The sequence below is a fragment of the Lissotriton helveticus genome, chromosome 9, assembly GCF_964261635.1.
Source record: "Lissotriton helveticus chromosome 9, aLisHel1.1, whole genome shotgun sequence".
Lineage (NCBI taxonomy): Eukaryota > Metazoa > Chordata > Amphibia > Caudata > Salamandridae > Lissotriton > Lissotriton helveticus.
In genome coordinates this window covers 111,341,502-111,365,610 of record NC_136070.1, presented here as the reverse complement: position 1 = coordinate 111,365,610, position 24,109 = coordinate 111,341,502, and the positions used below count along the sequence as shown (strand labels likewise).

General features: G+C 49.6%; 1 protein-coding gene across 8 annotated transcripts in view; it reads left to right on the top strand.

Annotated features, from left to right (window-relative positions):
• The window catches only part of LOC144780983 (uncharacterized), a 1,867,627-nt gene that overhangs the window by 315,710 nt on the left and 1,527,808 nt on the right, over window positions 1-24,109 (top strand). The gene's annotated exons all lie outside the window — the stretch shown is intronic.

Genomic DNA, 24,109 nt, shown 5'->3' with positions numbered 1-24,109 from the left:
GGCAGGCAGTCAAACTATGCTTTACCATGAGTAACACCAAACTGAACTGCCAGGTTGTGAAGTTCTTCGACCTAATAAGAAAAAGACTTAGTAACGCTTAAAGAACTTTATTATGACCTGAAGAAAACCTTGAACTCATCCCAGTAAATTTTGTACTTTTTAAGTTTAATTACAAACTGTTTTTAATGTTTCTATTGGTGTTTTATATTTTTGTAAAGATTTTAATTAATCATGTACAAAATAAACATTACTTACTTACTTACTTACTTACTCACTTCATGAGACAAAAGCAATTTATTCTCCTCCAGGGCACGGGCACTTTTGCTCTCATCCACCAACCTTTCATTTTCTACCTGCAATTGCTTCATCTTCATTCTCATGATTTCAATTTCATGGTCTCTCACTTTTTGATTTTCTTCTAACTCTTCTGGGGTCAGACCCCGGCTGGAATGGTTGCTGCCAGCCCTTGATTCTGGCCTGCTCACAGGCAATTCAAGGGGCTGAAACCCCTCCTTTCCACTTGCACCATTTCCTTCTTGGGCCTCCCAATAGGCAATTTAAGATGTCCTGCAGATCCTCCTTCCTGAGGCTGCTCTTTATGGGGCACTCAAACTCGTGGCAGAATTGTTTAAGCTCTGTAACCTTGTAGGAATACAAATCCTCAATGCAAAATTCCAATTCTGCTTCCCCTACACTGGGTGCCTTTCTATTCACATACATGATGCTTGAAGAGGTAATCAAAAATAGAACCAACACAAAAAACTTAACCGTAGTATGCGTTGGCATAGTGGTCTGCACTCAATAGTGATGTACACCAATCACTGTGGGTCTAGTACAAATACAAGTTCAAATCCCACCGCTGACCAACAATGTTAGAACTGGGGGTCTCTAGTTGGCAGAGGTAGGTACCACTGTCCAAATAGGGACCCTTGCTTCTAGTCAGGGTAAGGAGGAAACACTCTTTAGATGACCTCTGCGCACCCCCTTGGTAGCCTGGCACAAGCAGTTGTGTAATGTGTAAAGTATTTGTACCAACACTGACAGTAACCCAGTGAAAATACCACAAACTGACTCCACAACAGTTTAGAAAAATAAAGGTAGTTTAATCTAAACTACACAAGACCAAAACGACAAAAATCCAACATACACAGTTCAAGAATATGGTTGCAAAAGATTTCTTAAAGTTGCGATAAATAATCCACAGTTGCGTCACATTTAGCCAACAGTACCTTTAGGTGCAACACAGTTCCAAAACAGAAGCAGGTGCGGTGGAAACAAGGGATGTGTCACTCCTGAGACCCTGGGGAGGTGATGAGACAGCCCCACTGGATGTAGCGGGCTTGATGCGGCGATGATGGTCTGTATAGGGAGGGATGCGATACCTTGCGTGGATTCCGGTACGGACGTTCCGTAGTGAAAAAGGTCGCAAAGGTACGATGCGATGATCTTGGGAGTTGTGACGATCTCCGGGGCGATGATTCACGGACCAGCGGTGATCTCTCTCTCGCAGCTCCTCGATGTGATGGCTTCTACGACGACACTCGCAGCGACGTGATGTGGTCTGCAAGCAAGCGGTGCGACGATCTCACCCAGCGACGACAGGCTCTGCGACGACACTCGCAGCGATGGTAGTCTTCCTGCACCGGTCTGGTGCATCCCACAAACGAAGGATGCGACGGCTCTGGCAACTGCAACAGGCGCTGCTACGATCTTGGCGGGAATTTCCTCGCACTGTCGGAGATGCGCTCCGCAAGTGAGCTATGCGACAAAACTTGCAGAAAGTCTTTAAAACCTTGGTTTCCAGCTTCCCAACACAGTTACAACTTCCAGAGGCACCACAACTGGCCCAAGCACTCTAGGAAGGACAGATCTCTCTCAGCAGAGTTCAGGAAAACTGGAGGTGAAGTCCTTTTGTTCCTGGGACTTCTTAACAGGGAGCCAGCTCTTCTTAGACCCTTGGAGATTCCATCGAGACAGGGGACACAGCACCAAAAGCAAAGTCCTTACCCTCTCCTTGGCAGCAAAGCAACGGCAGGTCAGTCCAGTCCAGCAGAGCAACAGCAGGACAATCTTCCTTCTTCAGTTTCAGCTTTCTCCTTGGCAGAGGTTCCTTCTTGATTCCAGGATGATCTGATTTTCTGTAGTCAGGGGTCCTGTACTTATACCCCTAAACGTCTATGATCCCTTTGTGCAGGAGGGCTCTTTGCCCGGTCTGAACCAGTTCTGGGTGTTCCTTGAGCACTTTGTTTTCCTGGCCTCTCCTTTCCTTTGAGAGAGACGGGCAGGGTCATCAGCCGCCCAGCAGGAGGTGGAGCCAGCATTGTGGAAGGCAGGCACAGCCCTATTCAGGCCCAGGTGCTATCCCCTCCAACTACTCTAGATGCAGATGGAGCTTTTCAGCCCAGGAATGGCCCACTCAGACTCTGGGAGCCACCCATCCCCTGTCACTCACAAACCAGACAGTCAATTCACAAACAGGCTAAGGCACACAGAATGGTCAGACAAGAGAACAACAGCTTTCTAAAAGTGCTGTTCTCAAACACAGGATTTAAAAATAACCTTTCCTAAAAGATGTGTTATTAAATTCTGAGTTCAGGGAAATCAGACTTTTATGTCCTATCTTGCTCCTATGGGAAGATATGTGGGTAGTCACTGTAGCCAGCATTCCCCATGATAGCCTATGGGGCAAGATAGCCTTACAATAGTGAAAAACGAACATGGCTGTAATTCACTACCAGAGCATGTCACCTGCACAAGTACATGCTCTACCTTTCACATACACTGCACCCTGCCCAAGGGGGTACCTTGGGCCTTCCATAGGGGTGACCAATGTGTACAGAAAGGGAAGGGTTAGGCCTGGCCAGTGGGGACACTGACCAGGAGGACATGGCAGTTCACAGACTGCACACAGGCACTGCGGTGGCAGGCCTGAGAAAACACTTTAGGGCTACTCATGTGGGTGGCACAATCAGTGCTGCAGGCCCACTAGTAGCATTTGTTATCACCAGCCCTGGCACACTCAGTGCACTTTACTAGGGACTTCTTGGTGACACGAATATGCCAATCATGTATAACCAATCATAATAACAATTTACACAGGGAGCACTTGCACTTTGACACCGAACAGCAGTGGCAAAGTGCCCAAAGCATCTAAACCAGCAAAAACTAAATCCAGCACATCATCAAAAATACAGGAGGTTGAGGCAAAAAGATAGGGGGAACCCATGAAAAAGATACCAGGTCTAACACTCGTTATATAAAACCCAATAAATAAAATAAAATAAATAAAAACTTAGACCAAAAGTCTAACTTTACTACTTTTCGGTATTCACAAAGGTAAACGTACAGCAAAAGTCTAACTTTACTAGTAGTAACTTACTTTTGTGAATACCTAAAAGTACTAAACTTACACAAAAGTGTAATTTTACCTTTGTGAATCTGGACCCTGAGTTTAACACAAAACGATTAGCTTAATGTATGGGTAAAGAAAACCATGTGAGTATATGTCATACAGCTACTATGGAAGACTTTAATTTCTTTGTCTTAAATACTAAAGTTACCTCATTGCCCCTGTATTTCCTAATTGGATGTCAAACAACATTTGCAGAACCATTTTAAAACTGACAACAAAATGGATGCAGTCGAGAAAACAGTTAAACTTCCCACTTGCACCATATCCACCCTGCTTACACAAAGCAAGTGCTCACAGTCAGGATATATTTCCAACATCGATCTTTTCATCTGTCCTCCTCACTCCGTTTTGCTTTTTCAAGGCTTGGTTCTTGATCTTGTATTTGTTAAGCGTGACAATCATCCCAAGGGATATCACGGCACTATGAAACTATGAGCTGAAATAAAGATGATATGATGCTGGAGGTATCAGCGAAAATAAAAACCTAAGCGGTAGACTGCGGAACATCAGCAATTTTATTCCAGTAAACAGATCTTGTTTGTTCTCATTGAAACCATTTTCCCTGTCTCATTTCACTTCTTCTTATATTTCCTGTTGCTTATACCCTGATGTTTCTCATATCTATATTTCCTTTGCCCCATTCTCTTCATAGATTCAGTATTCTATTTTTTGTCTAACTGCAATTTAATCTTGCACTGCCCCTCATTCTCTTCAGCTGAACTCCAGCAAGACCGAGGCACGTTTTCTGCCTTGTGTGACCTTCCCCACCAAAGCTCACGCTTAATTTATATTCTCGTATTTTCCTCGTAGTCTCTGTTTTTTTATTTTTAACTTCGTGATTTCAGTCTTTGCTTGTGGCTCCTCTGTAGCTTGCACTGCAGTTTCTAACTATTTAATATTTGGAAAATGCAACCATTCTTAACTTTTTCCTCTGATACTCTCTTAAATAAATTACCTCAATGCATTCTATTCGGTCTGCCTGCCATCTAACTCTACCCGTTGCAGTCTGCCTTTCAATCAGTCAATCAGACAATTTGTAAAGCACGCTACTCACCCGTGAGGGTCTCAAGGCACTGAAGGGAGGGGGGGGGGGGGCGCTACTGCTCGAATAGCCAGGTCTTGAGGTGTTTCCTGAAGGTGAGATGGTCCTGGGTCAGTCGTAGGTGTGCGGGAGGGAGTTCCATTTTTTGACTGCCAGGTAGGAGAACGATCTTCCTCATGTGGTGGTTCTGCGAATCCGAGGGACGGTGGCGAGGGTGTGGCTGGTGGGGCGGAGCTGGCGGGTGGGACTGTAGAACGAGAGGCAGTTGTTGAGGTATTCGGGGCCCGTGTTGTGGAGCGCTTTGTGTGCGTGGGTGAGCAGCCTGAGCGTGATCCTCTTGCTGACGGGGAGCCAGTGCAGGTTTCTCAGATGGGTAGATATGTGGCTGCGGCGAGGGTTGTCGAGAATGAGTCTTGCGGAGGCGTTCTGTATGCGTTGCAGGTGTTTCTGAAATTTGGCTGTGGTTCCTGCGTATAGGGCGTTCGCGTAGTCAAGTCGGCTGGTGACGAGGGCTTGGGTGACTGTCTTCCTGGTTTCGGTGGGGATCCACCGGAAGATCTTTCGGAGCATGCGCAGGGTGTTGAAGCATGAGGACGAGACTGCGTTGACTTGTTTGGTCCTCGTGATGAAGGAGTCCAGGATGAATCCCAGGTTGCGTGCGTGATCCGTGGGTATCGGTGCGGTGCCCAGTGTCGTGGGCCACCAGGAGTCGTCCCAGGCGGACGGGGATTGTCCGAGGATGAGGACCTCTGTCTTGTCCGAGTTGAGCTTCAGACGGCTGATCTTCATCCATTCTGCGACATCTTTCATTCCGTCCTGGAAGTTGGCTTTGGCGGTGAGAGGGTCTGTGGTGAGGGAGAGTATCAGTTGGGTGTCGTCGGCGTAGGAGATGATGTTGATGTTGTGTTTGCGTGCAATGGCGGCGAGGAGGCTCATCTAGATGTTGAAGAGGGTTGGGCTGAGTGAGGAGCCCTGGGGTACGCCGCAGATGATCTTGGTGAACTCGGAGCGGAAGGGTGGGAGGCGGACTCTCTGGGTTCTGTCGGAGAGGAACGATGTGATCCGGTCCAGGGCCTTTCCTTGGATCCCAGTGTTGTAGAGGCGGGTTATTAGGGTGCGGTGGCAGATGGTGTCAAAGGCTGCCGAGAGGTCGAGGAGGATGAGGGCGGCTGTCTCTCCGTTGTCCATCAGGGTCCTGATGTCATCGGTGGCTGCGATGAGGGCGGTCTCGGTGCTGTGGTTGGTTCGGAATCCGGACTGGGATGCGTCAAGCGAGTTGGTTTCTTCGAGGAATGCCATCAGTTGTTTGTTGACGGTCTTCTCGATGACTTTAGCCGGGAAGGGGAGGCGAGAGATGGGGCGGAAGTTCTTGAGGTCTTTGGGGTTCACTGTTGGTTTCTTCAGTAGGGCGTTGATTTCTGCGTGTTTCCAGCTTACAGGGAATGTGGCTGACGTGATGGAGCTGTTAATGACGTTCCGGAGGTGGGGTGCGATGATGGTGTCGGCTTTATTGAAGATATGATGAGGGCATGGGTCGGATGGGGAGCCGGAGTGGATGCTGTTCATGACGCGGGTGGTGTCTTCGGTGCTGATGGGGGACCATGCGTTGAGGCTGGAGGTGGGGGTCATTGTTTGGGTGGTTGGAGGCGGGGTCTGGGGTCCGAAGCTGTCGTGTATGTCTGTGATCTTGCGGTGGAAGAATGTGGCGAGGGAGTTGCAGAGGTCTTGTGGCGGCGAGATTTCGTTGTTGCTGGCGCTGGGATTGGAGAGCTCTTTGACGATGCTGAAGAGTTCCTTGCTGTTGTGGGCGTTGTTGTCCAGCCGCTCTTTGAATTATGTCCTTTTGGTGGTGCGGATCATCTGGTGGTATTCGCAGGTGGCGTTTTTGAGAGTAGTCATGTTTTCTTGTGTCTGCTTGTGGTGCCAGGCTTTTTCGAGGGTTCGGCATGATTTCTTTGTGATTTTGAGGGCGTCTGTGAACCATGCGGTTTTTCTGTTGCTAGTCTTGCCTGGGGGTTTCTTCAGAGGAGCGAGGTCGTCGACGCAGTTGGTGATCCACTGTGCGATGTTGTGCGCTGCTTCGTTGGTGTCGGGGTTGTCGGCAGGTGGGTTCTGGCTCAGCGATGTGGTCAGTTGGTCTGTGGTGACTTTGCCCCAGCATCTGCGGGCGATCTGTGGTGTTTGGTGGTGGGAGGTGGTCTTTTTGAAGGTGCAGTGGATGCAGCCGTGGTCGGTCCAGTGTAGTCCAAAGGAGTGGCTGAAGGAGACGTGGCTGCTGGCGGAAAAGATGGGGTCGAGTGTGTGGCTAGCGAGGTGGGTGGGGGTGTTCACTAGTTACTTTAGTCCGAGGTTGTCGAGGTTGTCGAGCAGGGTGGTGGTGTTGCTGTCGTTGTTTTTCTCCAGGTGGAAGTTCAGGTCCCCTAGGAGGAAGTTCTCTGGAGAGGCTAGGGCGTGCGGGCTGATGAAGTCGGCGATGGTCTCGCTGAATTGTGTTCGTGGACCCCGGGGTCTGTAGAAGAGGGTTCCTCTAAGGGTGGTCTGGGGGTCGGTGTTGACCTGGAAGTGTAGGTGTTCGGCGGCGGTGAGTGTGTCTTCGGCGTTGGTCATGATGCTGATGGTGTTTTTGTAGATGATGGCGATTCCTCCTCCGGTTTTATTGACGCGGTCATACCGGGCGATTTTGTAGCCGTCCGGGATGGCTATGGCGATGTCGGGGGCCGAGGAGGCGTTCATCCAGGTTTCCATGAGGAAGGCGACGTCTGGTGCTGTGGTATCGAGGAGTTCCCAGAGTTCGACGGCGTGTTTGTGGACGGAGCGGATGTTGAGCAGGATGCACTTGAGCTGGTTGTTGTTGGTGTTATGTTTGGTGGGAGGTCTGCAGGTTCGGAGGCAGGTGAATTTGCAGGCTTGACAGGTGAAGGGTCTGTGGGTTTGCTTCGGGGTGGCTCGGTAGCAGGCGGGTGGTCGCCCGGTGTTGAGTGCATTGAGGGCGGCAGAGTCGTATCTCAGTCGGGTAACTTGGCTTTAGCGGGGGCCAGGGGTTCTGGCGCTGGATGCGAACCAGGCGCGGACGGGCGCAGACGGGCTTGCCTTTGGCGCGCCCGATGCGTGCGGCCGCCGTGTGGCTAGCGTGCGGCTTCTATAAGAGGCGAAGTGGGAGGGAGGAGCAGCTGGGAGGCGGGAGCGGGGTGGCCAATGGGCAGTGGCAGGGGGTACAGAAGGAAAAAGGGGGCGGGGCCAAGGGGGAGCAGCGGCGAGAAGCGGGGAGCGGGGGGGCACAGAGGTCAGAGGCGCCTGAAGGAAGCAAACAGAACAAAGTACGAAAAAAAATACAATTCAGGACACAATTAACAGTGTCAGCAAATATAATACAATTCAGAAAGCAAGAGCACAGATACCAGGTGCGAACCGGCGGTGCCGGGGGCAGAGTCTCGGACAGTCAGGAGGAGCCGTGCGGCGTGGGGGGTGGCCTGGGGTCAGGTCACACTTACCTGTGCCGCGCGGCCTCCATAAGAGGCCAAGTGGGAGGGAGGAGCAGCTGGGAGGCGGGAGAGGGGTGACCAATGGGCAGTGGCAGGGGGTACAGAAGGAAAAAGGGGGCAGGGCCGCAGGGAGCAGCGACGGGAAGCGGGGAGCGGGGGGGCACAGAGGGCAGGGGCACCTGAAAGAAGCAAACAGAACGAAGTACGAAATAAAATACAATTCAGGACACAATTAACAGTGGCAGCAAATAAAACACAATTCAGAAAGCAAGAGTACAGATACCAGGTGCGAACCGGCGGTGCCGAGGGCAGAGTCTCGGGCAGTCAGGAGGAGCCGTGTGGCGTGGGTGGTGGCCTGGGGTCAGGTCACACTTACCTGCGCCGCGCGGCCTCCATAAGAGGCCAAGTGGGAGGGAGGAGCAGCTGGGAGGCGGGAGCGGGGTGGCCAATGGGCAGTGGCAGGGGGTACAGAAGGAAAAAGGGGGCGGGCCGCGGGGGAGCAGCGGTGGGAAGCGGGGAGCGGGGGGGGCACAGAGGGCAGGGGCGCCTGAAAGAAGCAAACAGAACGAAGTAGAAAATAAAATACAATTCAAGACACAATTAACAGTGGCAGCAAATAAAATACAATTCAGAAAGCAATAGCACAGATACCAGGTGCGAACCGGCGGCGCCGGGGGCAGAGTCTCGGGCAGTCAGGAGGAGCCGTGCGGTGTGGGGGGTGGCCTCGGGTCAGGTCACACTTACCTGCACCGCGCTGCCTCCATAAGAGGCCAAGTGGGAGGGAGGAGCAGCTGGGAGGCGGGAGCGGGTTGGCCAATGGGCAGTGGCAGGGGGTACAGAAGGAAAAAGGGGGTGGGCCGCGGGGGAGCAGCGGCGGGAAGCGGGGAGCGGGGGGGCACAGAGGGCAGGGGCGCCTGAAAGAAGCAAACAGAACGAAGTAGAAAATAAAATACAATTCAGGACACAATTAACAGTGGCAGCAAATAAAATACAATTCAGAAAGCAATAGCACAGATACCAGGTGAGAACCGGCGGCGCCGGGGGCAGAGTCTCGGGCAGTCAGGAGGAGCTGTGCGGCATGGGGGGTGGCCTGGGGTCAGGTCACCCTTTGTGAGTGTACATGTTGCTTTAAGATATTGGTTTTCTGTTCCTTTCCAAAGAGCAGAAACTAAACAGCTTAATAGTTCTGTGTGTAAATGCCGTTCCAGAAGCTATGACCGAAAGCAAGAAGCGTGCTTTGGAACAAAGTATCTCTTTCATTCATTGTTTTTCCCTCAAGCGGTCTGAGGTTTCTTCAGCAATGGTTATATCACCCACTGGAAATCCTCATCTTGTCTTCCAAATATAATGGCCGTATTAAGTTTACTACTTTGTAGGTGAAACGCCAGGCTTTGAATGTGGAGCTGTGAGTGGCATTCTATCAAATTGATTAAGATGTGGAGATAAGAATCTTTAAAGAATAAACGCTTTCTAGTGCCTAAAAGTCAAAAACGTCAACTTGGGACATTTGGCTACTCTTCTGTATGGTCAGAGATGTGTTTCTTTGGATGTTCTGAAGCAAAGGGTGGTACTTTTGTTGGATTTTTTCGATGTAACACCTCTGTTTAGGTTGGAGTAAGGCCACTAATGGAAGCCATGGCTCTTTATAGTTCTTCCTGTTGGAAGGCGTTTCTGTGGGCAGCATTTCATGTGGGTGAGATTTGCCCTATTTGAGACTTCCAGCTCCTTCCTCCTTTATTGCTTTGAGTTAGCGAATATCAAGTAATGTCCTGCTCCACGTTCCTGCACTATGTTAACATCGGAGACCATCCAACCAGTCCCAATTCTGATGCAACGTCCTCGTAGAAAATGTAGATTAGTACTGTGGGATAGTTTCTTAGTCAAGATGTTAGATCTGGGGGTCTTTAGTTGGCAGAGGTAAGTTCCTTTGTCCAAATAGGGACCCTTGCTTCTAGTCAGGGCGAGGGGGAAACACACTGTTGATAACCCCTGCTCACTCCCTTGGTAGCTTGGCACGAGCAGACAGGTTTATCCCCAATTCAATGTGTAAAGTATTTGTACCAACACTCACAGTAATATAATGCAACACCACAAAAGGGCACTACAAAAGTTATTTATAAAAATATAAATCACTTTATATAGATTAGGCAGATCAAACCGACATAGAAATCACATACACTATCTATCTCTTCTTAAAACTGTTCTCTCTGAGGATAAAGTTAACTTTGGTATGGTTGTCTTTGTTAATGACGTATTGGTATGCACCAAAACACGTGCTCTTATCTTCAGAATCAAATCACCATGTACTGCTCAGTCGCGAGTTGTCGGTGATACTGCCAACTTGCATAGTCAAATCACCCCGAGTTTATCGGGCGTGAGTATGCATTGGTGCTGCCAGCGTTTGTGAATAAAATAAATCACCCTTGTGTCTCTCAGGTGCAAGTTACCTTTGTTGCCGCGGCATGTGGTTTGGTCGCCGGCAGGGCAGTTTCCTGGTGTTGCCACTCCTCGCTGGCAGTCCCGGTCACTGAAGGATGTCTCACACTGGGCGAGACACGTAGCGGCTTTGTCCGACGTGCCTCTGCGTTGCTGAGCAACTCTCTCCGGCTGGGGCCAATCCCAGTGCGGCGGGGAGGTGCCGTCTTCGGATTCCGGGCTTGCGGCGGTGAATCTCGAGGAAGCTTCTTTGCGTTGCCGGGCAACCGTTACTGATGGGGCCAATCCCAGCACGGCCTGTCCATGACGTAGGCGGGTGAAGGCCACAATGCCTACGAGGCTCCCTGGCTAGCGTCGGGGATTTTGCTTGGCACAGCGCTTTGTTTCTTCTCTGTACCGGGCCGGCGGCGGTGATCGCAGCCCCTTGTTGTAACGGCCTCGGGTAGTGCACACGCTCGCGCCCTCAAGCGCCGAGGCAGCTCTGCAGGGGATTCACAGTTGAGGCACGGCAGGCCCCACGGAGAGCCCCGCTGTGTGCGATAAGCATACCGAATCCACACCACACGACAGGCAGGGCAAAGGTCACGAGGCCACCGTCAGTGCGCAGCCACACACACTCAGTGCTAGAAGGATGGTTTCCTCTGCAAACATTTGTGTCCCTTAGTCCTTCTCCTCAGTAGTAACAGCAACTGCAGGTCAGCTTCCAGACACTCAGCAATGGCAGCACCTTTCCTAAGTCTTCCTGGCTGTTCTCCTTTGGCAGGGATTCCTTCTTGGTCACAAAGTTTCCTAATCTAATTTTACAGGGGTCTCAACTCTACTTGTATACCTCAAAAGTATTTGTTCTTCCTCTGTGAGGGGTCCTGGACCCAGTCCAAACCAGTTCTGGGTGCATTCTACCAGGGCACTTCTTCATCCTTTGTGAATGTGGGCCAGGGCTATCAGACACACCGCAGGAGATGGAGCCAGCATTGTGAAAGGCAGGCACAGCCCTTTTCAGTCCCGGGTGCTACTCCTCCCCACCACTCTACATGCAGATTGGTCTATTCAGCCTAGTGCTGACTCACCCAGTCTCCTGGAGCCACCCTCATCCCCTGTCACTCACAAACCAGACAGTCAATCCACAAACAGGCAGAGGCACACAGAAAGGCTGAACAAGAAAATAGCCACTTTCTAAAAGTGCTATTTCCAAACTTAGAATTTAAAAACCATCTTCACTGAAGGATATGTTATTAAATTCTGAGTTCAGGGATACCGGATTCCATGTGTCTATCTTGCCGTTATGGGAAGATATGCAGGGAAACATGTTACACAGCATTCCTAATGTTATCCTATGGGCAAGATAGCCTTTCAATAGTGAAAAACAAAATTGACAGTATTTCACTATCAGGACATATTACCCACACTTGTACATGTCCTACCTTTCACATACACTGCACCCTGCCCAGGGGGATGTATGATGTTACAACGCGATCAAAATGATCGCGGTACATCACAACGCATCTTTTACAACGCTGTAGGGTGCTGGACTTAGGAATAGTAAGATTTACGATTCCAACTCCAGCCTACGTACAGTAGGAAAGGTGTTTACTATTCCTTAGTCTAGAGCGCCCTCCAGTGCAATTTGTGGTAACAACTTGCGTTGTAAAAGATGCGTCGGAATGGTATTGCAGTGTTTTGACCGCGTTGTAAAGGTTGTTTACCGCCCAGGGGGGTACCTTGGGCCTACCATAGGGGTGTCCAATGTGTAAGAAAAGGGAAGGGTCAGGCCTGCCAAGTGTGTACACTGGCCAGGACAACATGGCAGTTCACAGACTGCGTACAGGCGCTGTGGTGGTAGGCCTGAGACACCATTTTAGGGCTACTCATGTGGGTAGCACAATCAGTGCTGCCGGTCCACTAGTAGCATTTGAATCACATACCCTGGAACACTCAGTGCACTTTACTAGGGACCTACTGGTAAGACAAATGAGCCAATCATGAATAACCAATCATAATAACAATTTACAGAGAGTGCATATGCACTTTAGCACTGATCAGCAGAGGTAAAGTGCCCAGAGTTCTATAGCCAACAACCACAGGTCCGGAAAAACAAGGGAGGAAGAAGCAAAAAGTTTTGGGATAACCCTGCAAAAAGGGAACTCTAAAACCTGGGATTCGAAGCTGCAGATATCTGAATGCATGAGAATCACTTTACCAATTGACACACTGAAATTACCAGTACCACAGACAGATATCACGAACCACCTGCGTTAAGAACCAACAGCCAAAGAAAATAAACCATAACTGTTCCTGCCCCATCCTTACTGGCGCTTTTACTTTAACATGAGGCTATGATATTGGCTGGAACCTACAAGATGATGAGTAAACTGGCATTTCACTTGGCGATCCCATTACATCTACAAAAGAGGGGGTGGTAGCGAGGGCGGCGGCGAGGGTGTATTCTGCTTTCAAATCCCCTGTATCTCTGTTCAGCATGCAATACCCGCTAGCATCTATCCACCATGGAGTTTGAGATGGGTGTGCCTTTTTGGTACTCCTAATCCTTGATGCCATAGTTTGGAATAGACATTTCTTAAACTTGCACCTACATTATACTATGCAGAATACGCCAACTGAACTGTTATTAAAACTGATTAAAAAACAGGGGCAGATTTACAACAAAGTAACGCAGCAAGTAATTTTGCTGCGCCGTGCTGCGTTAGTTTGGAATGCAAAACCAACAGTTGATCGACAGAATGCAGAACAATGTCATACATTCACCCCAGTACAGAGATCTGGGCCTAAATCCATCGTTTTTTTGCACTCCACACCACCCCAGTTCAGACATGGCAATATGCAAATCAGCCTTGACCCTGTGCCTCATGGGAACAGTCCAGCCCGAACTGCCAAGCCATGTCTTTCCTGGACCGGAATCAAGCATCCTAGGACCGGTTTCTGGCTATCAGCCGTCTTCAGCCAGGATAGCTTGACTCCAGTGGTGTGGAGAGCATGGGACTCACGTCTGAGCATACCCATCCCACTCGGGGTGACAAATGCAAAACCAACAGTTGATGGACAGAATGCAGAACAATGTCATACATTCACCCCAGTACAGGGATATGGGCCTAAATCCATCGTTGTTTTGCACTCCACACCACCCCAGTTCAGACATGGCAATATGCAAATCACCTTGACCCTGTGCCTCATGGGAACAGTCCAGCCCGAACTGCCAAGCCATGTCTTTCCTGGACCGGAATCAAGCCTCCTAGGACCGGTTTCTGGCTATCAGCCGTCTTCAGCCAGGATAGCTTGACTTCAGTGGTGTGGAGAGCATGGGACTCACGTCTGAGCATACCCATCCCACTCGGGGTGACAAATGCAAAACCAACAGTTGATGGACAGAATGCAGAACAATGTCATACATTCACCCCAGTACAGAGATCTGGGCCTAAATCCATCGTCTTTTTGCACTCCACACCACATCAGTTCAGACATGGCAATATGCAAATCAGCCTTGACCCTGTGCCTCATGGGAACAGTCCAGCCCGAACTGCCAAGCCATGTCTTTCCTGGACCGGAATCAAGCATCCTAGGACCGGTTTCTGGCTATCAGCCGTCTTCAGCCAGGATAGCTTGACTCCAGTGGTGTGGAGAGCATGAGACTCACGTCTGAGCATACCCATCCCACTCGGGGTGACAAATGCAAAACCAACAGTTGATGGACAGAATGCAGAACAATGTCATACATTCACCCCAGTACAGAGATCTGGGCCTAAATACATCGTTTTTTTGCACTCCACACCACCCCAGTTCAGACATGGCAATATGCAAATCAGCCTTGACCGTGTGCCTCATGGGAACAGTCCAGCCCGAACTGCCAAGCCATGTCTTTCCTGGACCGGAATCAAGCATCTTAGGACCGGTTTTTGGCTATCAGCCGTCTTCAGCCAGGATAGCTTGACTCCAGTGGTGTGGAGAGCATGGGACTCACGTCTGAGCATACCCATCCCACTCGGGGTGACAAATGCAAAACCAACAGTTGATGGACAGAATGCAGAACAATGTCATACATTCATCCCAGTACAGAGATCTGGGCCTAAATACATCGTTTTTTTGCACTCCACACCACCCCCGTTCAGACATGGCAATATGCAAATCAGCCTTGACCCTGTGCCTCATGGGAACAGCCCAGCCCGAACTGCCAAGCCATGTCTTTCCTGGACCGGAATCAAGCATCCTAGGACCGGTTTCTGGCTTTCAGCTGTCTTCAGCCAGGATAGCTTGACTCCAGTGGTGTGGAGAGCATGGGACTCACGTCTGAGGACACCTATCCCACTCGGGGTGACAAATGCAAAACCAACAGTTGATGGACAGAATGCAGAACAATGTCATACATTCACCCCAGTACAGAGATCTGGGCCTAAATCTATCGTTTTTTTTGCACTCCACACCACCCCAGTTCAGACATGGCAATATGCAAATCAGCCTTGACCCTGTGCCTCATGGGAACAGTCCAGACCGAACTGCCAAGCCATGTCTTTCCTGGACCGGAATCAAACATCCTAGGACCGGTTTCTGGCTATCAGCCGTCTTCAGCCAGGATAGCTTGACTCCAGTGGTGTGGAGAGCATGGGACTCACGACTGAGCATACTCATCCCACTCGGGGTGACAAATGCAAAACCAACAGTTGATAGACAGAATGCAGAACAATGTCATACATTCACCCCAGTACAGGGATCTGGGCCTAAATCCATCGTTTTCTTGCACTCCACACCACCCCAGTTCAGACATGGCAATATGCAAATCAGCCTTGACCCTGTGCCTCATGGGAACAGTCCAGCCCGAACTGCCAAGCCATGTCTTTCCTGGACCGGAATCAAGCATCTTAGGACCGGTTTTTGGCTATCAGCCGTCTTCAGCCAGGATAGCTTGACTCCAGTGGTGTGGAGAGCAAGGGACTCACGTCTGAGCATACCCATCCCACTCGGGGTGACAAATGCAAAACCAACAGTTGATGGACAGAATGCAGAACAATGTCATACATTCACCCCAGTACAGAGATCTGGGCCTAAATCTATTGTTTTTTTTGCACTCCACACCACCCCAGTTCAGACATGGCAATATGCAAATCAGCCTTGACCCTGTGCCTCATGGGAACAGTCCAGACCGAACTGCCAAGCCATGTCTTTCCTGGACCGGAATCAAACATCCTAGGACCGGTTTCTGGCTATCAGCCGTCTTCAGCCAGGATACCTTGACTCCAGTGGTGTGGAGAGCATGGGACTCACGACTGAGCATACTCATCCCACTCGGGGTGACAAATGCAAAACCAACAGTTGATGGACAGAATGCAGGACAATGTCATACATTCACCCCAGTACAGGGATCTGGGCCTATCCATCGTTCTTTTGCACTCCACACCACCCCAGTTCAGACATGGCAATATGCAAATCAGCCTTGACCCTGTGCCTCATGGGAACAGTCCAGCCCGAACTGCCAAGCCATGTCTTTCCTGGACCGGAATCAAGCATCCTAGGACCGGTTTTTGGCTATCAGCCGTCTTCAGCCAGGATAGCTTGACTCCAGTGGTGTGGAGAGCATGGGACTCACGTCTGAGCATACCCATCCCACTAGGGGTGACAAATGCAAAACCAACAGTTGATGGACAGAATGCAGAACAATGTCATACATTCACCCCAGTACAGAGATCTGGGCCTAAATCCATCGTTTTTTTGCACTCCACACCACCCCCGTTCAGACATGGCAATATGCAAATCAGCCTTGACCCTGTGCCTCATGGGAACAGTCCAGCCCGAACTGCCAAGCCATGTCTTTCCTGGACCGGAATCAAGCATCTTAGGACCGGTTTTTGGCTATCAGCCGTCTTCAGCCAGGATAGCTTGACTCCAGTGGTGTGGAGAGCATGGGACTCACGTCTGAGCATACCCATCCCACTAGGGGTGACAAATGCAAAACCAACAGTTGATGGACAGAATGCAGAACAATGTCATACATTCACCCCAGTACAGAGATCTGGGCCTAAATCCATCGTTTTTTTGCACTCCACACCACCCCCGTTCAGACATGGCAATATGCAAATCAGCCTTGACCCTGTGCCTCATGGGAACAGTCCAGCCCGAACTGCCAAGCCATGTCTTTCCTGGACCGGAATCAAGCATCTTAGGACCGGTTTTTGGCTATCAGCCGTCTTCAGCCAGGATAGCTTGACTCCAGTGGTGTGGAGAGCATGGGACTCACGTCTGAGCATACCCATCCCACTCGGGGTGACAAATGCAAAAACAGTTGATGGACAGAATGCAGAACAATGTCATACATTCACCCCAGTACAGAGATCTGGGCCTAAATACATCGTTTTTTTGCACTCCACACCACCCCCGTTCAGACATGGCAATATGCAAATCAGCCTTGACCCTGTGCCTCATGGGAACAGTCCAGACCAAACTGCCAAGCCATGTCTTTCCTGGACCGGAATCAAACATCCTAGGACCGGTTTCTGGCTATCAGCCGTCTTCAGCCAGGATAGCTTTACTCCAGTGGTGTTGAGAGCATGGGACTCACGACTGAGCATACTCATCCCACTCGGGGTGACAAATGCAAAACCAACAGTTGATGGACAGAATGCAGAACAATGTCATACATTCACCCCAGTACAGAGATCTGGGCCTATCCATTGTTTTTTTGCACTCCACACCACCCCAGTTCAGACATGGCAATATGCAAATCAGCCTTGACCCTGTGCCTCATGGGAACAGTCCAGCCCGAACTGCCAAGCCATGTCTTTCCTGGACCGGAATCAAGCATCCTAGGACCGGTTTCTGGCTATCAGCCGTCTTCAGCCAGGATAGCTTGACTCCAGTGGTGTGGAGAGCATGGGACTCATGACTGAGCATGCTCATCCCACTCGGGGTGACAAATGCAAAACCAACAGTTGATGGACAGAATGCAGAAAAATGTCATACATTCACCCCAGTACAGAGATCTGGGCCTAAATTCATAGTTTTTATGCACTCCACACCACCCCAGTTCAGACATGGCAATGTGCAAATCAGCCTTGACCCTGTGCCTCATGGGAACAGTCCAGCTTTCCTGCCTGGTATGTATTGGCGTTTCTTCATGACTTTCTGGTGGACCCTTGCAGTTTTGTTCCCCCTCCAGCGTGCCTGCTTCCACTGGATATTCCTGGCGGCCATCAGTTGTCGTGGTCCGTATATCTGAGGCCGTCCTGCTTCTGCTGTGGTCTTGGGAATATGCAGCGATGAGGTCTTCCCATTCCTCCTTCCCCGTGGCAGAGTGGGCTTAACAACGGTGATGGATCAAACCCAGATCTTTTGACTGGGTGTGAGTGTTTGATTGGTTCAGATGCTCCGTCCATCACCACCCCCTTTTGTACCGCATTAGTTTGGAAAGCACAGAGATGGGACATATTTACAAGAGTATGTTGCATCTCTGTGCTTCCCCTGCACTGGCGTACAAACTGCAGCCATGCGCCGGGGCAGGCACCCTTGCAAGGAGCAACACCAATGGAACGCCCCTTCAATGCACAGTTCTGCATGTAAAGGGGCCATATTTACGAGGAGAGGAAAAGTCATGCAGGGTGGCTTTTATCTCGCTAAATATCCGGCATTTGTTCTGGGTCATAGATGCCAGTCGGGACCTTTACACTCACAATTGGTTGTCTCTCGTTAGACATCCGTCTGGTGTTCAATTCCATGGACTGGAACTGCATGTTTACTCCTGTGGCACGATTTGGGATACCTCAGACATACATTAGATGTGTCAAGTTGCTATATACTTCCCCCACAGCTAGGGCCAGAACCGGCCCGCACATATCCCAATCTTACCCGTTTGACGAGGCAGCAGACAGAGTTGCCCCCTTTCCCCACTCCTCTTCATCCTCGCAGGTGAACTCTTAACACAAAGTATCAGACAAAAAGCAGGACATATGGGGATTCCAGTGGTCAACGTGGTCCATACCATCTCGCTGTACGCTGACAACATTATCTTGTATTTCAGGGTTATCCGAGAGATGCAGCAGAAATGGCCCAGTTGCTGACAACCCTTTGAGCCCTTTTGGGGCTTCACATTAACGCAGACAAACCCAGTGCGCATGTCTTTGCCAGTACATATATGGAAACCAGTATGCATTTTTGATAATACAAGAGGCCGGTAACCCCTTCCACTTTCCAGTACCTTGGGATTCAAATATATAGAGATAGTCCTGATTTACTGGAAGCCAACCTCTCACTAACAGTCGCTGCACTCAAAATGCAGGTGGCCTTTTGGACTACATTGCTCTTGTCCATTGCTAGATGATTGGCGTAATTTTTTTTTAAAATATCATTTTTATTGGCATTTCGAAAATACATTCCCAAACAACAGTTTACAGTTTTGTTTGTGATTCTATTCACTTAGTATCACTGTCTATGTATTCGTTCTTGAGTATCAATCACTCCCATATATCGTAATATGCACATATTCAAGTACAAGCTCTGTTTTCACATAGTCGACATACATAGGTACGTTCCAATATATAAGTTGTGTGATGTCTGGGATTAAATAAATTCCACAACTATGTACCATGAATGCTAAAGTGTCCCGCACATCCCATATACCGATATTATGTAGTGTGCATGTGACTTATAACTGTTGCCAAAAATGATCTTATAATGAATAACGGAACAAGAATGTTCCCAATTTGTGGTCTATCTTATTTGTAAAAGGAAACAGTAACCTTAAACAGCAATCTACAAAAGGTCTTATGAATCAAGAGGTGTATGAGCTAAACTTTGTTTGTTAATGTATACATGGGTGGAGCCCAGGCGATAGAGAGCAATCCTACTTTTTCCCGCCTTGCCAGACTAACTCTATTATGTCACAGTCCTCTAGGTCATTGCAGAGCCTCTTAATTCTGTTAACTAGGCTCATACCCAGGAAGGTAAATGTTGTCATTAAGTCAACCGGGTTTGACAGTTCCGAATCTGCGGGCGGAAGCGGCCCGTACTTTAACTACATCCACTCCAGGTTCCGCAGCGACTTGCGCTGCTTAGTGACCTTATCCTCCTTAATCAAGGCACGCTCCTCAGCTCTAGTCCAACATCCTCCCACTTAGTCACCAATGGAACCTGCGATGACTTCCATCTGATGACTATTCTCCTTTTTGACAGGAGCAAGGTTCGATCCGCAAATCAAAGTCGCAGCCGCTTGGCCTTAGGCCTTGGAAAAAGGTCCAGCAGGCAAGCCACAAGTAAGCACCCCAACCAGAAGGACAATACTTTATTATTCAGATCAACCACTTTCGTCCAATAATCCAGTATCCTCGGACAGGTCCATACCATGTGCGTCCAGTCCGCGTCAATCTGAGAACAACGAGGGCAAGTCTGCTACCCCTCCCACACCCAACCCCCAAATGCTACATTCAACCAGTGTGGCATGAGATAGGTCCTATGGAGCCAATTACATTGTAGATATTTAAAAGCCGCATTTCTGGACACCTTCTTGGGGCTTTATCCGAGAGCTGAGTGGCAAGTGTAGCTTCCCATTTCTCTTTTAGACGGCTCAACAGGCGAATGAGTGCCTGATAGAGCCATTTCACTAAGTGCCCAGCTGAGCCCAGTGTCACCATCTCATGCAGTACCGAGTGTGTGTTGGGTTCCATTGTCTCTCAGCCCCATAGTTCAAAAATGGCACCCCTTATTTTATGGTAAGTCAAAATTTGCCAAGCCGGCAGCTCATGATATTCCAAGTAATCATCCATGCGCAACAATTCCTTATCTTTAAAACAGTCTCCTACTGTTTTGACCCCTGCGTCATCCCATCCTGGCCACTGTTGCTCATTGAGAGGTGGGCGCCTTCCTGCCTGTGGGAGACCCATAAGGGGGATGCTAGGGGAGTAAAGTTTTATAGTTGCTGCACTATTTGTAGCTCTGTCCCAACATGCTATGGCAACTGAGAGTAGCACCCCAATAGGTTTAATATGACGATGTCTATTGAGCATTCAAACCAATAGGGTCCCAACTGTTGTGCAGGAAGTTGGTGACAGCATGTCCAACCCTCTCCCATCTAGCCATCTCGCCATCCATTGCAGTTGGGCAGCTAAATAATATGCTTCAAAATCATCTGGGACTTCTAAGCCCCCACCCATCAGTGGGAGGCGCATTGTTAAGATACTTAACATCTTGAAACAGAACGCTAAGAAAAGTCCTCGCATTCACAGCTACCCTGCTGCAAGCTGTACAATTTAATTCGTTTTTAAAAGCCCCGTTTTTGGTCATATTTTTTCTTTATTTACCTGTTTTCCCTTGCTTTTAATTAAGGCCACTCGCCGACTCGCACAGCTGCCACCTTACCCCCACTCTAATTGGAGAAATCACCGCGTTTTCGCGGGTCCCTGCCCACTGTCTTGTGTGGTGGCCATCTTGGGAGGGGGGACACTGCCGGCGGCGCGGTTAGCGCTATAGTCTTCAGGCGCTCGGCGAGCATAAAGGCAGGCGTCAGGCAGGTGAGCACCCTTAACATCTTGAAACAGAACGCTAAGAAAAGCCCTCGCATTCACAGCTACCCTGCTGCAAGCTGTACAATTTAATTCGTTTTTAAAAGCCCTGTTTTTGGTCATATTTTTTCTTTATTTACCTGTTTTCCCTTGCTTTTAATTAAGGCCACTCGCAGACTCGCACAGCTGCCACCTTACCCCCACTCTCATTGGAGAAATCACCGCGTTTTCGCGGGTCCCTGCCCACTGTCTTGTGTGGTGGCCATCTTGGGAGGGGGGACACTGCCGGCGGCGCGGTTAGCGCTATAGTCTTCAGGCGCTCGGCGAGCATAAAGGCAGGCGTCAGGCAGGTGAGCACCCTTAACATCTTGAAACAGAACGCTAAGAAAAGCCCTCGCATTCACAGCTACCCTGCTGCAAGCTGTACAATTTAATTCGTTTTTAAAAGCCCTGTTTTTGGTCATATTTTTTCTTTATTTACCTGTTTTCCCTTGCTTTTAATTAAGGCCACTCGCAGACTCGCACAGCTGCCACCTTACCCCCACTCTCATTGGAGAAATCACCGCGTTTTCGCGGGTCCCTGCCCACTGTCTTGTGTGGTGGCCATCTTGGGAGGGGGGACACTGCCGGCGGCGCGGTTAGCGCTATTGTCTTCAGGCGCTCGGCGAGCATAAAGGCAGGCGTCAGGCAGGTGAGCACCCTTAACATCTTGAAACAGAACGCTAAGAAAAGCCCTCGCATTCACAGCTACCCTGCTGCAAGCTGTACAATTTAATTCGTTTTTAAAAGCCCCGTTTTTGGTCATATTTTTTCTTTATTTACCTGTTTTCCCTTGCTTTTAATTAAGGCCACTCGCAGACTCGCACAGCTGCCACCTTACTCCCACTCTAATTGGAGAAATCACCGCGTTTTCGCGGGTCCCTGCCCACTGTCTTGTGTGGTGGCCATCTTGGGAGGGGGGACACTGCCGGCGGCGCGGTTAGCGCTATAGTCTTCAGGCGCTCGCCCAACATAAAGTCAGCCATGCTGACGCGCAGCGTCATCACGCAGCGTCATCACCGGAATGTCGCCGGAGTTTCGCCAGAGTTAAGCCCGTCTGGGCCCGTCCGGACCCAGACGGGCACAGGGCATGTTACTCTGCTCAACTCTGCCGTATGTATGGACACTACTCTCAGATATCCCAGGGATACTCTGCTATCGTTACAGGCCCCTAGGCATACTAGCTGCAGCTACCAGTGGGTAGAAGGCACCTCTTTTACTCAATGCCCACTATGTTATTTAGGTAGTACCCTGAATGACCTGATACAGTTTTCCATGGCTCTGCTTAATTGCAGATCATTACCGTGCCACGCCGTGGAAATTAATTCTTTAATTCTGGATCATAGTTTGGATGCCTTGTTTCTTACGGAAACTTGGCTGACCTCTAGTTCTGGACCTGATTTTGCTAAAGCCCTCCCTCCAGGATACCTTATGCATCATCTAGATAGGCCGGATGGGAGGGGGGGAGGAGTCGCCATTGTGTATAGAGATAAATATGTATGCAAAGCGATAGACTGCGGTATTAATAATTCTGAAAGCTATCAATTTTCGCTGCGCATATCTTCTACTAACTCTATTTCTGGCCTTCTGGTTTATCGGCCTCCTGCAACGATGGGAAACTTCTTAGATTCCCTCATTGAGGCAGTGATACCATTGGCTGCCGCGTCCTCCAACTTTATAGTGCTCGGAGACCTTAATTTACATTTCGATGATCCTTGTGATGCAGTAGCGAGAGACCTACAAGGCACGCTGGGTGCATTTGGTCTGCACCTTGTCAATGTTGGTGTCACCCACAATAAGGGTCATCAGCTGGATGTTGCTTTTGCAAACTTTGAGAACCTGCAAGCCCTCCAGCCTTTGGATCTTCCCTGGACGGACCATTGTTTAGTCCCTCTTACATGGCTGTTGGGGAAAGAGAGAGATCCTGTGCCTAAACGGTATACAATGGAACGACTCTGGTCGAGGCTACCAGCTGATAGCTGGGCCACAGAGTTGGCAAGAACTTGTCCTCCCCCTGTCACTGACCCCATTGTTGCCGACCAGCATGTGGGAAGTTGGTTGACTAATACTTTAGACTCACTGATTCCGAAAAAGAGAAGGCCCATTAGGGAAAGGAGAGTCGGTTCCGCGCCCTGGTATACCCCTGAGTTTAGGGGTCTTAGAACATCATGTAAAAGGTCAGAACGGGCTTGGAGGAGAGAACGAACGGAAGAAAGTCGGGAGGACTATAAGATAGAGATGAGGAAGTATAAAGTCGCTTTGAAAGATGCCAAAAGGTACTTCTTCAGTGATAGGATTGAAAGGGCAAGTAACTCACCAGGGGAATCGTTCGAAATTTTTAAAGAGCTTCTGAAGGCCCCGGTTCCATCTGTTGTGCACGACAATCCTCAAGAAAAATGTGAAGAGCTAGCTGACTTTTTCCATTCGAAAATAGAGAAGATCCTGTCCTCGTTGCCTGCAACCCCTCAGATCTCCTCGGACCCTAGCCCAGCAATATGCTCCGCTGAGCTGTCCTCCTTCAGCCCTTTCTCTGAGGAGGAGGTTATAAAAGTCCTGAAAGGGATGAAGAGTGGGTCTCCTAGCGACCCGGTGCCTGTGAAATATCTTAAACTTGTAGCAAATACTTTGGCCTCCCCGCTTACAGATCTCATTAATCTCTCACTCTCCCAGGGCATTGTGCCTCAGAGATGGAAAAATGCAGTTGTCAAAGCTTTATTGAAGAAACCTGGATTAGACTTCTCAAATTTGGCCAACTACAGGCCTATATCACTTCTGCCCGGCTTCTCAAAAGTCACTGAAAAGTTGGTCAACCGCCAGCTCTCTCACCATCTAGAGTCCCACCACTTGTTGGGGGACTCCCAGACGGGCTTTCGCCCTGGTCAAGGAACAGACACAGCCTTATTGGCAGTGGTGGAGGAAGCAAGGAGCATTCTTGATTCAGGGGGGTCAGTGGCAGTGATCCTCCTGGATTTGAGTGCTGCCTTTGACACCGTAAGCCATCAGGTGCTCCTCCAACGTCTGTCAGGGGTGGGTGTGACAGGGATGGCCTTAAAATGGCTTGAATCCTTTCTCTCCAATCGTTTCTATCAGGTCTGGGAAGGGGCAGAGCAGTCGTCCTTGTTCCCTCTTCAATGCGGAGTCCCTCAGGGCTCATCTTTGAGCCCTACCTTATTTAATATTTACATGACTCCTCTTGAAAGAGTGG